This window comes from Bemisia tabaci, chromosome 10, assembly GCF_918797505.1.
Source record: "Bemisia tabaci chromosome 10, PGI_BMITA_v3".
NCBI lineage: Eukaryota > Metazoa > Arthropoda > Insecta > Hemiptera > Aleyrodidae > Bemisia > Bemisia tabaci.
The window spans coordinates 17,378,595-17,396,219 of record NC_092802.1 but is presented as its reverse complement, the minus strand read 5'-3'; the positions used below and the strand labels follow the sequence as shown (position 1 = coordinate 17,396,219).

At 38.7% G+C, this 17,625-nt stretch overlaps 1 protein-coding gene across 3 annotated transcripts in view; it reads right to left on the bottom strand.

Annotated features, from left to right (window-relative positions):
• LOC109033396 (alpha-1A adrenergic receptor) overlaps positions 1 to 17,625 on the bottom strand; it is a 232,187-nt gene that overhangs the window by 194,487 nt on the left and 20,075 nt on the right. The window contains exon 1 of one of the 3 annotated variants that reach the window (XM_019045990.2): positions 12,175 to 12,343. The exons of the other annotated variants lie outside the window; for them this stretch is intronic. The gene's annotated coding sequence lies outside the window, so the exon portion shown is untranslated. Of the gene's footprint in view, positions 1 to 12,174; positions 12,344 to 17,625 lie in introns of those variants that run through there. 3 annotated transcript variants of the gene reach the window in all.

The following is a 17,625-nucleotide window of genomic DNA, read 5'->3' as shown; positions in this document are numbered from 1 at the left end:
GCCCTTAGGTAGTGGTGCATGCGATGAACACTGAAAAAAGTCATGACGGCGCCTTGATACAACTATTCGAGCTTAATGGATGTCCGTGTTGCATATGCACGGAAAGGAAGGCGTTTTGAGTTCCAAGGCACTCGGCGTTTTGGCACACGGCAGCGCTGGTGGGCAGTAATCATCGCAAAGATCCAAAAAGACAGAACGCCTTGAACTCATCGTTAATTCTACGTTCGTTTCTCTCTTCACAGATACATTTAGTTGTCCTAAAAATCAGGCTCAGCATATCTGCCGTGCTAAGGGAGAACGCCGTATGAACCATCAGGCGTTGCCAAATTTCCTGGTAACCTCATGGATATTTTCCTTCCAATTTTTAAGATAATTTTGTTCGCAATTTCACCTAAAGATTCTGAAAATTTAAAGGAAAAATATTCGTAACTTTTCTTGAAAACAAACATTTTATCGAAGGAAATTTGGCGACTCTCGAATGTTCATACGGTGTTTCTCCTTAGCACGGCAGACATGGCGATGTCAAAACTGAAGCACAAACATTATTCGTACTGTAGCAACTAGCAACCCTAGAAACTATGATAGTATACTTGTATATGATTTTTGTTCTTGTTATTAAAATAATAAAGTGATTTTTGAGTGTGATATCAGGAATTCGCCGGTATGTTGGTCAGATTTAAGAGTAAATACACGCCATCAAAGGTTCTTCCGAAGCATTATTCTAAAAAACCTGGCCGAAAAGAAAATAAAACGATTGGTTTTTGTACAGGCAAAGATACAAAGTTGAGAGAACGAGTTCTGTAAAGTGTGCTGTATACAGCCTTTGAGAGAAGCTCATTTTCTTTAAAACAAACCCTCAAAGAATTGTTTCGCCCAAAGTACTCTGCAATGTAAGACGTTTTAACTATTGTATAATGCATATTTTGCTTCAATTTTTCAACGAGTAACATGGGCTCATAAAAGTAATGTTAAAAATTTAAATTTATTCGAGGAACTTCACAAGCGGGCTCCTGAACAGAAAAATTATTAAAGAAGAGAAAGACATTTCAGTCTCTATCTGATTACTCAGGTGCCTTTTCTTTTTTAAACTACCGCGTATCATACTTTCCAGACATAAGCGTTTTCTCTGATCCTCCTTATACCATACAGAAACTCCAATCTCACGATTTCGAACCACCAGAGAGGTGAATTTGAGGGAATCAGAGTCGGAAAGAGTGAGAAAGGAAGATAAGTAAAACAGAACCCGTATTCATAGGCAAGAAAATTAAGGAAAGGATGGTAAGCTAAGAAATAACTTCCTAGAAAATTTTGCGCTTTGTAGAAAATAAAAGCCAATTGAGAGGGAACATCAGCTAATGGAAAAAGCATTGACAAAATGTGATAGTTCGGCGAGAAAAATTTTCGGCTCTTTCGAAACAAAAAAGAAAAATTGAATCAGTTATCCATCTCCACGGTTCTTACCCTGTTATTTCATTGGAACTGCACATTTTCATTCTTCCTTTTATAGTTTTAACTGACTCGCGCATAGCATGTATTGAAGTTAAAGTATGGCTACAATAATTAGTAAAATTTAAATTATATAGTTTGCATTAATCGGTGTTGGTAGTTGGTGTTACGGTAGAGTTACGGTGGTGTTACGGTTTTTTTTAAAAAAATTACCCAAAAAAATAAAAACAGGTAGATACGATTTAACTAGAAAATTCGAGTCGCATTTCTATTTTTATATTACTAAAATTTTTAGCCTTCCTTGACATGAAGGAAATGGATTTAATATTGGGAATTTTCTGTCACGGGCAATTTTGTTCAAAAAAGCGCGAGTGTCGCAAAAAAATAAAAAAATAATTGAAATCCGTATTTCATAAATGATTTGTGTGGCTTAGAGACAAGCCGCGAGTTTTATCATACCCTGCAAACTGTAGCGGCGTTGCCAAGTCTGAAAAAATAGCCTGCTTTAAACCAGTAAAAATGTCCGTGCTTTTACACATTCAACTAACATTCAAGCAATGAATTTTTGCAACGTTAAACTTCTAAGGTGAAGGAAGCTACTCATCACAGCCGCGCTGACAAGTGCATCACTCAACAGATCGCAGCGCTTTGGGGAAGACTGAACAGCGATCCCTCATAATTCCTCGCATTGTTGTCAAATGAATCCGGGGCAATATTTAAGCGATTCGTTCCAGTGACAAAAATATTTCAGAATTCTAGATGTGGTGGTCGATCAGATCACAGAGGACATACTCGTATTTCTTATTTTTCGCATGCAACTATTTTTAACTCCTCCAATATGCGTAAACTATTTTGAGACCATGAAGGCACTTTCAGAAACATCAGCGTTAGTAGAATTTATGATGTAATTTAAAACACTCCCACTTTCGCATTCTCCGCAATCATTTTTTCATGGACAAAATAACATGACTACATTTCAACTTTGCGAAATTTCAAGTCGCAAATTTTATATCCGGTAGAAAACTGTTGGGCATTTTTGAATGCAATATTTAATAATCTTTTCTTCCCATTCCACTTATAACACGACAAAATTTTGGACAGAAATTGCACAGTCATATTTCTGAAAAATTTCCGTTTTTCATCAATGGAGAATTTGCACGTAAAATGTTTTTTGCTTCATCTGAAAGTGCTTAAATAGCTGATTTCGCAGTATATTTTTTTTTTTTTTTATAATTTCTTTTCTGAAATGGGAAGTAATGTAAGAATAGGTTTAAAAAAGAGGAAAATGCACCGCCTAGTGACGTCATCTGGTGGTATTCACCATTTAAACACACGTATTTTAGCAGATTAGATTATTTTGTCACATCTCCTCCAATAATTGTTCAATTTTTAAACAACGGACATCCTCGTGTTCAGTTCCCTCTGCATTTTCCGCTTAAACGCGAAATCCATCAAATTTCAGACACCTGCGAATTCTACTATGTGCAATCCAAGAATAGAGGTTCGTTTCTCGTCAGAGAAACAATCATATGAATAACTGGCGATCAGATGATTTTGGTTCCGTTTGCACGATTCATAAGTGCACAGTGCATGATTGCATAGTTCTTTAAAAATCTCATTTGATGTTTCTGATAAAAGCCGTATTAAATAGGTATCTCGTTTCAGTTTTTGTACGGTTTCAGCACTGAAGCAGGTGCTTAAACAAACTACGATCGTTTCGAAAATATTCCAATTCCGTGATTTCCTCTTTTAAACTGTCAATATTTCACAAAACGAAATTCGAGAAACCTCGTCGTAATTATTTTGCTATTCTCCGTCAGTTTTCGTCTTAGCTCTGGATAAAATTTGCGACAGACCTTATGCACTGAAAAAAAAATTCTCGGCGTTTTTACCAAGGTCCGTTGGTACCTTTACCATCTCACTTTTTTTACCAATTATTGGTAATTTTACCAAGACAGACTGGTTAGCTTACCTAAGAACCGGTATTTTTACTGTTTTTTTTTTTTTTTTTTTTCAGGTAAGAATACCACTTTCATTGGTATTCAATTCCCGGTAACTCTGCCATTTTATCTCGGTAATTCTACCCCAGTCGATAAAAAATATTGGCGTGTTACCGGGGTCCAGGAAAATTACCGAGAAAATTCAATAATTGTACCGAGATTTCTCGGTAAAATTACCAATTCCATAAATGGTAATTTTACCAAGAAAAACTGGGATCAAATAGAACTCTGAATTCTTGGTAATTTTACCTTTTTCTTAGTAAATACACCGAGATTTTTTTTTTCAGTGTTGGAGACAATTTGCGACAGACCTACTGCAAAAAAACGATCGACGAACATTTATATTTTGGAAATGGCAACACTGGAGACCGCGCGTTTTCCCGCCGACTTTTTTATCTGATTGCCGCTCACCCGCTTAACATTTTTTATTCATGCCCTGTCCGAATCCAAATCCGAAACCGCCGCACAGTGGAACGAGCCACTCGGAGAGATCAGATCCAAAATGTTCTGCTAAATCTGCAAATTTCAATGTTTATTTCGTTACATCATACATTTCACGGGGTTCTTCACAGGAAATCTTACAAGAAAATCAATGAAACCATTTTTAAACCTCTAAGTTTTGTATTAACAAAGATATTATCTCACAAAATCCCTTTCTCATGACGGAATTATCTGAAAAGCTCTCACCACTGTGCGACGGGAACTCCGCGGCTCTATCAATTTCGGCGGCATTCGATGACGTGCCGCTCTCAGGCCATGTTTGAGATATGGGCGGTTGCTATGATTGATTTCCCGCCCAAATGGCAGGGCCTCCCCACGAAGATGACTGCCGCGCTAAGGAAGAACGCCGTATGAGCCTTCAGACGTTGCTGTTTCCTCTAACGATAAAGCACAAAAACATAGCCCGAATATAGGAATAAAGAAGGAGATTTAATTAAAATATGGTGGATAATGGTGGATATTATGGATGGTGATAATTAATCACTAATCATTTCATTAAAAATCCAAGAAAAGGAGGAAATCCAGAAATCCTTAAACCATAAATAAAGATTATAATCTTTGTATTTAAAAAAACTAAACTTAAATTGATTAATATAAAAAATGTTGTACTTAACCAAAGCATTAATCAGTCAGCAAAGTATGATTACATAGCCTATAAAATAAAGGAAGAACAAATTTAACCTAATTCTTATACTATAAATAAATTAACAGATAGTAACCATAGAACTATAACCCATTAATTTAACAAGGCTAAAAATTATTGAAACACTAAAAGTCAGGACGTTTCGAGCTGCTACCAGCTCATTTTCAGCTGCAAAAACACACAAACACAAGTAAAAAATTGAGTGGCGACCTGACCCCAGCCGTTATCACGTAACCACTCCATTTTACTTGTTTTTTACTTGTTTTAATGCGTTCTTGCAGCTGAAAATGAGCTGGTAGCAGCTCGAAACGTCCTGCCTTTTAGTGTTTCAATAATTTTCAGCCTTGTTTACCCATATTTTCATTAAATCTCCTTCTTTATTTGTTCCTCTAATACAACTCAAATTTACCGCAGAAATCGTGAATATTACTTTTCAAATTTTTCAGGTAATATATTCGCAATTAAATCTAAAATAACTGAAAATTTCAAGGAAAATCTGCACAACTCTCCTCAGAAATACGTGTTTTATCTGAGGATAGTTGGCAACTCTCGAATGTTCATACGGCGTTTTTCCTTAGCACGGCGGATGACTCTTCGACGGGAGAGGTGTGGTTTTTTGTTTGGCTATGCACCGCATAGATATGCGGCGAATGTGCCTTTGCGCTGATCACTTATCGATAGTGAAAGTGGAAAAACACGCGTTCAAAATCTCCGCTCGCTGCTTAAAGTCGGGGAGTAAAATTCGGTGCCGGAAAACCCCGGGTGATACGATGCGAAGTGAAATTAACTGTGCATTTGCCTCAATATTGCAGCGATTATTTCTCAGTAACGATTCCGCTGTAGGAATAACCTCGAAATAACCTATACGAAATAACTCTTCTTTTTGCTCTACCTGAAGTTTACAACATGACCATTCTTCATATTTCATCCTTCATATCCCTTTTACTACTACGCACGTTTTAGAAGTCAAACCTTAACGAAAAATGTTCAAAATACACCTGACTGAGCGGATAGGCCACTATTCGTGTTCTGGCGTCGTTTTGTGGTATAACCGATTATTTGAAGGAGTTTTCACTGTCGAGTGATTCATCTTTGCGTACCGCGAGCCGTGCAGAGGACGAGAACTATGTTGTTTCCGATGTGTTACGTTTATGGAAAAAGAACCGTATTTTCTAAAGAAGATGTGGTTTGCCTTTTTACTCCTACCTACTTACATATTTTGTATCCGACCAACGTTGGAGTTACAATCAAATTTAGAACCCAAATTAATATCTATGAGTAAAAAACCTGATAACAACATAAAAAGTATTTTTTGCCCACTTTGGAAAATTCCTCCCTGCCTCCCCCCCCCCCCCCAAAAAAAAAAGATTTCCAATCTTTCATAATTTCAATTTCACTTGTGCAGCCCCGGTGAAGAATCTGTTCTTTAAAAAAAAAATAATAAAAAAAAAAAAAAAACCGGGCGAAGGCTCGATGCATATCTTGACTTTCAGCATCGTCCTCGGAGCGAGCACTTTTGCCGGTCGGGTGAGTCCGGAATCGATTTTTGAATCAATTTAGAATTCCCATCAGTGGCGTGGCGTGCTTTGCGATATATCGATTTTTATGCCATTTAAACCTATGGAAAAGGATCGATAAACAGGGTGTTCGCAGCGAACACCTTAGTAATCGATTCTTTACCATAGGTTTAAATGGTATAACAATCGATATATCGCAAAGCACGCGCCACGCCACTGATTCCCGTATTCGATAAATCCCTATCTTAGCAACGTTATTCATCGATCGTTCGAGAACGGTTCGACAATCGAGCTGGAGGGCATCGTCTCGGTTTCCTCTCGGGAAAAATTTCGCGTCGCGAAAATTATCCACGCCATCAGCAAAATTACACCTATTCCCGAGAGATTCCGCCAAGTGGCGTGGCGTGAATTGCGATGTATCGATTGTTCTGTCATTTAAACCTATGGTAAAGAATCGATTAATAAGGTGTTCGCAGCGAATACCCTGTTCATCGATCATTTTCCATAGGTTTAAATGGCATAAAAATCGATATATCGCAAAGCACGCCACGCCGCTGATTCCGCCGGATCCTGGAAATCGCCCGGTGGACGGAGGATTTAGTTCCCGGATTTGCTCGGGAGTCATGCAAGAAAACGGTTGATTCCTTGAAATCGATCGATGGAAAAAATATGTGATTTATGATGGGCGGTTCTGGGAAAACGTTTCATAGACCTCGCGCAAAGTATCCGAGCGATTTCCTTACTGATGAACGATAAGGAAGGAGGCCTCGCTCTTCGGAGAAGCTTGCGATGCCTCCGTAGAAACAAAGTACATTTTTTTCTCTAAAAAAATATAAAACAATATCTCTATCATGAAAATGTCGATTTTTATCATCATTTCAAGTTTTTCCACTCTTGGCTCGTAAATGCGAAAGCTGTACTGAATTGTATTGTGCTTTGCGGGAAAAAGGGGTCTTTAGTAGAAGAGCCCCACCACGGCAATATTGTCGATCAACTTTCGAGACACCCGGTGGACGCTTCAGGTGGACGGCTGGTTGAGTGCGGTTGCAAAACGGGTAAACAAACTGCAGCCGGAAAATGATGGGTGGGGAGGGAGGAAGAATGTGTGAGGTCGGTGGTGTGATGTTCGGTCAAAGTTCAGAGCGGCGGAGTCTATTCAGTAACTGCCCGTCACACTTGGGTTAGTTCTGATTTCATTGTGCGTGCGTCATGTTTCGTTTTTCCATTGCAATGACTAGGTGAGTTTCATTTTTTCTTTTCCGTTTTCTTATTGTTGTTTATTTTCATTTTGTATTTTTCGTGTTTTTCTTGTTAGGGTAGGTTAGGTTAGGTTAGGTTAGGTTAGGTTAGGTTAGGTTAGGTTAGGTTTGGTTACTTTATTTTGGTTCGTTGGCTTGATTGTTGATTTTAGGGGTTTTGGCAGCACGGCAATAGGGTACGTAAATCGCGCGAGGGAGTGTGGAGGGGAGGGGGTCGGACCGGAGCGTCCACTGGGTGTCTCGGAAGTTGATTGACAATTTTGCCATGGTGGGGCTCTTCTACTAAAGCCCCGGAAAGGGTGCTGATCATCAGAAAAATCCGGAAATCATTCTCCCACAAAGTGATATAATGTGCATTTTTTTATATTAGGTCACATAGAATAAAAAGATTTTTTCACCTCAATCTAGAAATATGGTACTCATCTCGATCTAATTGACAGGAGCGAGCCCTAAAAGTATAAAAAGGTGATGCGTTCTAACTACAGTATCGAACGTTTGTTTAATAGCTTTGATGGGAGGCACTACGAGCGTTTCGGCTGAAGAAAGCTCCAGGAGCTCAATCGGAGGAGGGAGAGCGTTTTTATCCCTCATTTTTTCTTTTAGAAGGGAGGCTTTTATTATTTATTTTCTTCCCCTTTTATCAAGTTCTCCTTAAAAAGTCCCTTTAATTGTTAAATTAAAAAACCCAAACCTCGTTATAAAGTTCTTCCGGATGAAACCTAATTGGTGGATTGCACCTGGTGGTTTGTACCCGACTAGGAAATTATTTGCTCTCCTTTCGTTAACTGGCAATAATAATACTTCGGGGTCTCAATGGCTCAAAGCATTTCTGATTATTATTGAAGATGGATTTTGGGGATTGAGCCACCGCACTGCGTTATTGCTTCAATCCGTATTATCCGTAGAGGCGATCGACGTTATGAAAGCGATATGATTCACTTTTTTATCTTCTTCGTGGACAGCTCGTTTTGTTTCTTAGAATATTCGAGTATTTTGTCGGATCCGTTGGAAACCTTCGGATACAGTGGCGTGGCGTGCTTTGCGATATGTCGATTGATCGGCCATTTAAACCTATGGAAAAGAATCGATAAACAGGGTGTTCGCAGCGAACACCTTAATAATCAATCCTTTACCATGGGTTTAAATGGCATAACAATCGATGTATCGCAATTCACGCCACGCCACTGCTTCGGAATCCTACGATCGAAAATTTTGGATTCAACTAAGGGCTTAGTGTTATTTCGATATACGACTGTTACAATTGCATGTGTCAGGGAGTTGCGTTTAAGGTGATTCGATGGACGCCGTATTTTGTGTCAAAACGACACGCGATACATCACATCGATTGGTTCCATTTTCTCACCTACTCGTCATTTTTCTCGAATTTTCAGATCGCAATTTTGTTGTCAGGAGACTAAGAAATTCACTCACCAAGTTTGACAAACAAATTCAACGTAATATGAGGGTGGTTTTCGTAGAGGGAAAATATTGCATTCGAGTGCAGTTTCGATATCAGTATCGAATGCGATATTTTCTCTCTAAAAAAACCACGCTTTTATTATGCGGAATTTGTTTGTAAAAATTGGTGAGTGAGTGCTTCAGTCTCCTACCAACAGAATTGCGATCTCAAAATTCGAGGGAAATGATTAGTAGCTGAAAAATAGAGTCAATGGATGCGATATATCGCACGCCGTTCTGACACAAAATATGGCTTCCATTGAATCACCTTAATGATTTCGAGCCAAAATATTCCGAGATGAAGACGCCCTTGATTGGTGATTAAGAAACCCTCAACTGGACCGCGTTAAGCAGAAAGACACCAAGTCACATCAGCTATTGCCAAATTTAACTGGGCAATTTAATTTTTTACGAGAGAACGTTCGTGCGGTTTCCTTTGAAAATTTTGAGAAATTTACTTCGTAATGTGCGGAAAACTCGCTGGAATTTGCACAAAAATCCGAACAACTGTTGGCACGCAAAAAATTGAAATGACCAGTTCAATTTGGCAATAGCTGCAGTGGCTTGGTTCCTTTCTGCTCAACTCGGTCCAACTCGCCGTGCTAAGGAAGAACGCCGTATGAACATTCGAGAGTTGCCAAATTTCCTCCGATAAAATGTTTATTTTATTAAGATTTTCCCTTGAAATTTGCAGACTTTTGAGATCAAATTGCCTGCGAAATTGGAAGGAAAACATTCACAAATTTACTTGAAATTAATGATTTGTCAAAGGAAATTCGGCAACGCCTGAAGGCTCGTACGGCGTTTTTCCTTAGCATGGCAGAACTGAGCTTCAATGCTCTGTGAAAATCATATCATAAATTCATTTTTTACCCAATCCCAGCTCATTCATAATTTTTTGCGCCAAACGTCCTAGAAATAAATCCAAGCTCAGAATCTGGGTCACCTAAGTTTCGTGATAATGCCCACTTTCCTCCGTGCTCTATTCGTACGACAACATTAAAAATTATTTATGTGCGTGAATCCTACACCACCCGCTAGCGCCTTGATCCCTTGCGACATGGATAGGAAAAGTTTCTTAAGCTCCCGTTTTACTCAGCAAATCCATATCGTTCCTGCCCCGATAAAAATATCTTCGAGGGCTGTAATTTTTTAGATGTTAAAACATTTCATGATCGATTTAAATAATACCCAAATCGTGTCGAACGTCGAGGAGTTGGAACGAGATTCATCCTTTGGTTTTCAACATGAGAGGAATAAAAATCTCATTCCTTAGTTTTCCCTTTCGCTGAGATCAATCTTCAATAGCAAAGTATACGACTCCGAATGCGTGAGATTTCTGAGGAACGAAGATCATTATTTTAGTATTGAACATAAAGGTACATATGAATGAGGCTATATAAGTATGTCGTAGACGATTGGTCAAATCGGGTATTTCATCTAATGCCTGGGTAGATTATCAAATTTTGACAGTTTTCGAAATTGTTAAATTTACAGCGAAAAATTCACGAGTTTTCGATATTTTGCGAAAAATAACTCATCAAATCTACAACCTCTTTTTGTCTGTTTCTCTCCAAAAACTTCTCATACTTTTAAAAGTTAATTTTTAAAAATTCTATATTTTGAGACATGCTGAAAATGTCGAGATAAGTACCTAAATTTTCGTTTAGGAACTAGAAATAGTATTAAATACTACTTTATGATACATATTTTTACAGATAATTCTTTCTCGCCAGAGAGAAAGAGTTAAAGTATTTGATTAAATCAAATTATATGATGACTGTTGAGATTTCCCCTGATTTTTCGGTAGAAAAATGTTTGGTAACTTTAATTATAGTATCAATCTTCTAAATTTAAGAAAAGATTTAGGGGGGTCCCATCTCTAAAATAACTACATGCAACGAGTCCTTTTCACTTTTGTTACTATTGTAAAGTGTCCATGTAAGTACGGGATATTCATGAGCTTCAGCGAATGATTTAGATAAACAGTGAATTCTGACATCTGCTGTTTTTAGATAAAACATGGTTTCTCATTCAAATCTCCGCATGAAACTATGCCAGAAGTCTGAAATTTGAGACTAATACTTCTTATGGTTTGCAGATTCTTAAAAAGCGTCGTCCCTAAAAATGTCAGATTTTCCATATACATTGTTCATACAGACATGGCTTCATATACTACATTCAAGTCACTTTTACCTGGGAAGATATCTTTTTGCTGCAGGGTAGTGAGCAGAGGAGAGAAAATAGATTTGACTCAAGGTCGATAGACCCAGGTCAGAACGTTAGCAAGATGCTCTATGAAATTTCCCAATCTGGCGACGAAATTCCCCCGATTTGCTGTTTCACTATTTTCTAAACATTTACAAAATTTGCGCTGCTCTAACGCACACTTCCCCCAATCTGCATAAGAACAGCGTAATCAGATCAGGGGAACAACTGAGTGAGACAAGCAATCGGGGGAATCTGTTGACAACCCCGATAGCTCTCGCTCTCATTTTGCAAAGATTATCACACTCAAATTTCCTTACGGACTGACCTGGGTCTATTGACCTTGGATTTGACTAAAATAAGATCAAAGACTTATCAATTTTGACATTAAATGTGAATATTTATGGCAGCTTTAAGTACTTAATGCATTTAGTCTTCTCTGCGCATCTATGGTCAGATCAACTCTTCTGTTTACCTTCTCTCCCTAGTAAAAGTGAGTCAGCCTGACGTCGGGTTATGTTTCATAAACTACCCTGAGTCAGACTGATTCAGGCTAACATCCGTCTGACATCAGCCTGAATCAGTCTGACTCAGGGTAGTTTAAGAAACATAGCCTGACGTCAGGGTGACTCACTTTTACTAGGGTCACAATACGTGCCTAGGCTACAAGGCTTCAGGGAAAATTTAGGTATTCCATTCTGTCATTAATCTTTGATGGATATGTATGTATGAATCTACAAGGCATTAAATCAATTATTTGAGAGTCATGATCATCATAGGAATCAATGCGTCAACAGACACTACGCAATAGATTTGACTCTGAATTTGACGGAGACCTTCCGTAGTCTCATTTCTAGGCAAGAAGTATTTCATCTCTCAGCTGTGCAACCCTTCTTTAAGGTAGGTCAATGTAGGTATAAATAAACCGGTGAGATGGGAGACACTGACGTTTAGAGACATTTGGACACAGGTAGACTACAACATGACATGTGAATCCCGGTGATAAATAAGGAATGAATTGATAAACGAACCAAAGTGAAGGTTTTGAAGCTTCCTGGAATTTGAAAGCCTCAATAATTTCGAACAATGCAATTCTTGTGAAACTGCGAGAAAGGAAAAATGAACTATTCGTGTGAACTTACAGATGCTCTCAGAGAATCACCTCGAGAAGTCGACTTCGGAGATAGAACGAGGGCACACCGAATTGAATATTCTTTGGAGGGATGTGGTTAAGACTACTTCGCACTGATACGAAAAATCAAGAGCCTCGAGCATTTTGAATTACTTTAAATATGCAAAAGACCTGTTGTTAACACTCGCGGGTGGATGAATAGCCACGTTTGTGTGCAACTTGTTATCAAAACAACGCGTATGTAAACAAGAGGAAACATCCACTCCCATTGGTTCCCGCCAATTCCGGGCAAGTTGACGCGCCAATATACAAATAGATGCGCCAATTTTCAAATTAGCGGGGAGTACTCCCGTTGCCCGCACGCTGTTTTACCCGCACTAGGCTTTTTCCACGGTTGTTTTAGGTAGCGCGAAGTCAGGAATCGCGGAGTCAAATAGGGAATTGACTCCCAAGAACCCGAATTTTATGATCCTGAAACCCTCCCCTCCTTCAGCCACCCTTCGGGAGTGGGGGGGAGAGGGGGGGGGGGGGGGTTGTCGCAAACCTAAAAGGCAGGGTTCCCGACCGAATTGCGATCCAATTGTATTAGACTTGCAATGTACGGAAAATTTCACTTCAAATTGACGCATTAAAATCCTAAATCCCCCGGTATCGCAAGAAATGCGCGATTTTCCAGCGATTTTGTAAAATCATTAATAATTAAATATGAATCGAGTTCAGCAGAAACGCACAGAGTCGTATTTTGTGGGAAAAAATGGAGTTTGGAGTGATTTTGTAACTAACAAATCGTCAGTTTTATCCTTGTAAAAAATTTAAAACCGAGGAAAAATGCTTAGAACGTGAGAACAGTTTTTCAACTTTATCCTTAACATTCAGTCTTTGGGAAGAATTATACTACTGCCCTCTTTTTCTCTGTGCAAACTTGATGCGACTTGGTGAAGTGTGAATGATCGATTATCGATATTTCCCCATTTGAGGCTATGGTAAAGAATCGATTATTCAGGTGTTCGTTGCGAACACCAGCTGTTCATCGATCCTTTTCCGTAGGTTTAAATGGCAGATCAATCGATATCGCAAGAGGAGAAAAACAAGCGGAGGAAAAACCTGTTTCCTTACTCGTGGCCCACATTTTCAGTGCTCACATTTCTCGGAACTAGTCTCAAATGCCGGAACTTTTGAGATTTTCCTGAACTTTTCTCGGATCTTTTGAAATTCCAAAAATATTACGGATCTTTAGAAATTCCATAAATATTCCGGATCTTTCGAAATCCCAAAAATATTCCGGATCTTTTGAAATCCCCAAAATATTCCGGATCTTTTAAAATTCCAAAAATATTTCAGATCAATTATATTTTCCGGAACTTTTGAAAAAGTTTAAAAGGAATCCCGGAACTTCTGTCGGTCATGCAGTGGAAGAAATTGGAACAAAAAAGTTCCGCATCTCGGAACTTTTGACGAACATGGAATGGGAGCCCTGCACATTTTACGCAAAAGTTTACGCAGGGGAAGATGATTAATTCTAATATTTTTGACACGACATGACAGAACTCGATAATGCCTCATTTTCTCACGATCAGTACGACACGAGAATGAGGGAACGTAGCCCATAAACGCATGCTAAGCGGAAAACAACGCGCTCTCACTTGGAGCGGCTCGGGAGAAGAAGTGAGAACAAGCCGGGATAATGGGAAAAAGTTACTATTCCGAACAAAAGTTGGAGCATAAAAAAATATATCGGCGAGGGACCGGGGACATTCGGTCTCTCCGTCTTTGAAGTTCCCACGACTACGAACAAGACGACGCGGCAAGCCAATGCTGCGTCCTACAAAAAATGCGACGTGGGGTATTGCCATTCTTACGGCAAATCATTGATTCTTACACTGAAAAAAATTTACACGTTATATGGACATACTGTCCGTTCCGAGGTCGAAGGCTGAAAGTTCTGGATGCTGGAGTCGTAGCTCCCACTAGGCTCCACAGTGGCTTGGCGTGTTTTGCGATATATCGATTAAACTCTCATTTAAACCTATGGAAATGGATCGATAAACAGGGTGTTCGCAACGAACACCTTCATAATCGATTCTTTACCCCAACTTTAAATGGGGAACTATCGATAATCGGTCATTAACATCTCACCACTGATGCTCCAGGTGCTGCGCCTGGAGCTTTTGGTCTCTGAACCCGACACTGACGATACGTCTGTAAACCCGTAGTGTGGCTTCTAAAGGCAATATTTTTTTTACAGGGTGGACGAAGAAACGTAATTCCATAACAAGGCTGCAAAATGAACTAAAAAGGTTCATTGTTTATAAGCCTTTTAAAAATAAGCATTTTCCCGCTTCAAAATGCACACATAGCGAGTCGATCACATTAAAAATGTCCAATTTTCACTTTTAATCATTCAAATGGTCTGTGGCAAACCTGAGCCTTTAAAAACATTTAAATGAAAGAACAACTGTCAAATCTGGAGGTTTAAAGTAGGAGTGCTGATTTGCTGAAATGAAGTTTGTGATAATGAACAGAGGCGGATCCAGCAATTTGGCAACACCGGATTCCTCCGTTTAAACCTATGCTGTACAATCGATTCTTATCAGAGCACCTGGTCCCCTCAAGTATCGATACATTTCCATAGGTTTAAAGGGAGAAAAACAATGTTGCCAATTTTCTGGATCCGCCAATGATAATGAATAAAGTAAACGTCATTTTGTAAATGAACTTCGCAATTTGCATGCTACATAGCTCTACCGCGCTAAGCAAGAACACCGTATATCCATCAACATTTTCCCCAACTCTTTATAAAATTAAACAATTTTGACCCATGCCACTCAAATTTTCAGATTAAGTTCTCAATAGTATTTACAAAGAATTATGTAAAACATTGTCCTAAAGTACACAAGTTTTTCTGCGATGATACATTGTTTCCAAAAAATTGAAATTAGCGTTTACGGCGTTTCTGCGTTGCTCCTCTTTGGTTTTGCACATAGGCGTATAGTTCCTTGGAGCAGAATTAAACCCAAAGATATGAGAGGCTTCTTTTTCACGCGTAAAAAACTAATAGGGGAAATTATTTTAATAATGTTAAATTCTTAACCTTCACAATTGAAGCCTTCGTTGAATGAAAGAGATATTTTTTTAAAAAATTGACGAAACGACCGACAAGTGGAAATCTTAGACAAAACTTGTGCTGGGGAAAATCTTGCTAAAACGGTCCTAATCAACTTTTAACTTTTGATATAAATTTAAACTTTTATAGACCACGAGACTTCACGTAATTATTTAACTTTGAACTGGTTTTCCTCAAAAACACACTAATGCCGTATTATCCTCCTCGTTTACTGGAGGCGTCAATTAGTATTGATGAGCCCGTCCAAGACAATCTAAAGAAACCCATGCAGATTATTATTTCCCCCATTTTCTTCTAAAAATGGCAGCGCAGGTTACGCCAAGATGACCCGGTTTACTTTTTGTATATTTTCCTTGAGGAATAAAAGATTTCTCTCTTTTCCGTTCCATCAATACGTAACTTCTGCGTCTTCAGATTCAGCCCATAATTGGACAGATCCGCAGAACTGAAGTATAATCGAGGCTCCCCACACAGACCTCCAATCGGTGAGAAATCTCCTCTTCCCTCCATTAACAGGGATACTTGCAGAATCTTCGATTTTCGTGTGATTTCCTCATTGATTTTCATACGAGATTACTCAGGACTAAAGCAAAGACTTCAAGAATTCATTCCAGGGGCTGAAATTGAACGACTTGGAGTGAGTTCCCTTTAAGATGGAAAGATGTTGTTATTTATCAAAATTGGTCTCCCTCTATGACCGAGATTGGATCCTTCTTGGATTTTGGTATATTTAGCGTTTTCTATGACAGTATACGAGGTCCAGGGGCGACGAAAATGACTGGTTTGAGCCGGTGTTGAAAACGCTAAAATTACAATGGACCACTAGACAAGGTACGAATTTAAGCATTCTGATACATGTTTCTTGACCAAAATTTCACGTAAAACACGATTCGCGCAACGAAAATTACCAAAATCAACTCCTAACAAAGATATTAACGTTTTTATTTCACATTGGTTACGAGGAATTTGAACTGCCTGCTCATAAGAAACTCAAAGCTCTACGTAAGTCAAATCGTGCACTACAACGATTTCAGCAAGCTTCTCGATCTAGAAATGTTCATTTCCCACCATGTGTTGTTCAAACTATAAACAACTTGCTATCGCTGAGCCAAAGCATCAAGATTGAGGTTGCCAGATTTTTAAATCTCAGAGACTGTCATGATAACGTTTTGAGCGCGATGTGAGTCACGTAGAGCATTGAATTTTCATGAGTGGGTGGTTTGAATTCACGCATCGAGAATCATTAAATATCTTTAGAAGGAGTTGATATCGGTAATTTTCGTTGTGCGCATCGTGTTCTACGTGAATTTTACTTATGAAACATGTATCAGAATGCTGAAATTCGTGCCATGTCTACTGGTCCATTTCTTGCTGTTAACGTGAGTGCGAGAACCGTTCATTGAGTTTTCTGGGCTGAAACCTTTTTCGACTAGAACGACAGCTACTATACTAGGCTATCTGCATGATTTTTTGCAGCTATTCCTCTCGCCCCATGGAAATATTATTAAACCAACTAAAAATTTTGGCTTGACGGTCAATTCCGAAACAAAAGGTTACTATAATTAGTTACATTAAAGTAACTACCAAAAGTTACTACTAAAGGTTACTAGTAATTCTGAATCCAAACAGTCGTAAATCCCCTAATAAAAATCATATGTCGAGGAGAGATATTTTGATCGCAAAAACTCGTTAAACCTGGTCCTTAATATTGAGTCGTATGCCGCTATCACACGCTGAATTTAGCAGCTGAATGTGGAAGTCAACAGTCATCGTCCAACGGCTGAAATTTAGCAAATTCGAGTTATTTTCATCTAGATGTGTATCTAATCTACTCGAATAGTTTAGACAAATTCAACATTAGTCCGATGGTTGCTGAATTTTGCGCGTGACGCGCAAAATTCAGGCACCGGGCCGATGACTTCCACATTCAAACCACATTCAGCTCCCACATTTAGCGTGTGATTGCGGCATTAAAGAGGAATTAACTAAAACCTTCTCTTTCGTAGTTCAGCTGTGAAATTCTGTTGTCAGGAGACTAAAACACTCACTTACCAATTTAAACAAAGAAATTAAACGTAATAAAGGCGTGGTTTTTTTAGAGAGAAAATTTCGCATTCGAATGCAGTTTTGATATCAGTATCGAATGCGATGTTTTCTCTCTAAAAAAAACCACGCGTTTAGTACGTTGAATTTCTTTGTTAAAATTGTTAAATGAGTGCTTTAGTCTCCTGGCAACAGAATTGCGATCTCAAAATTGGAGAAAAATGACGAGTAGCTGAAAAAATGAAACCAATTGATGCGATATATCGCATGCCGGTCTTACACAAAATATGGCGT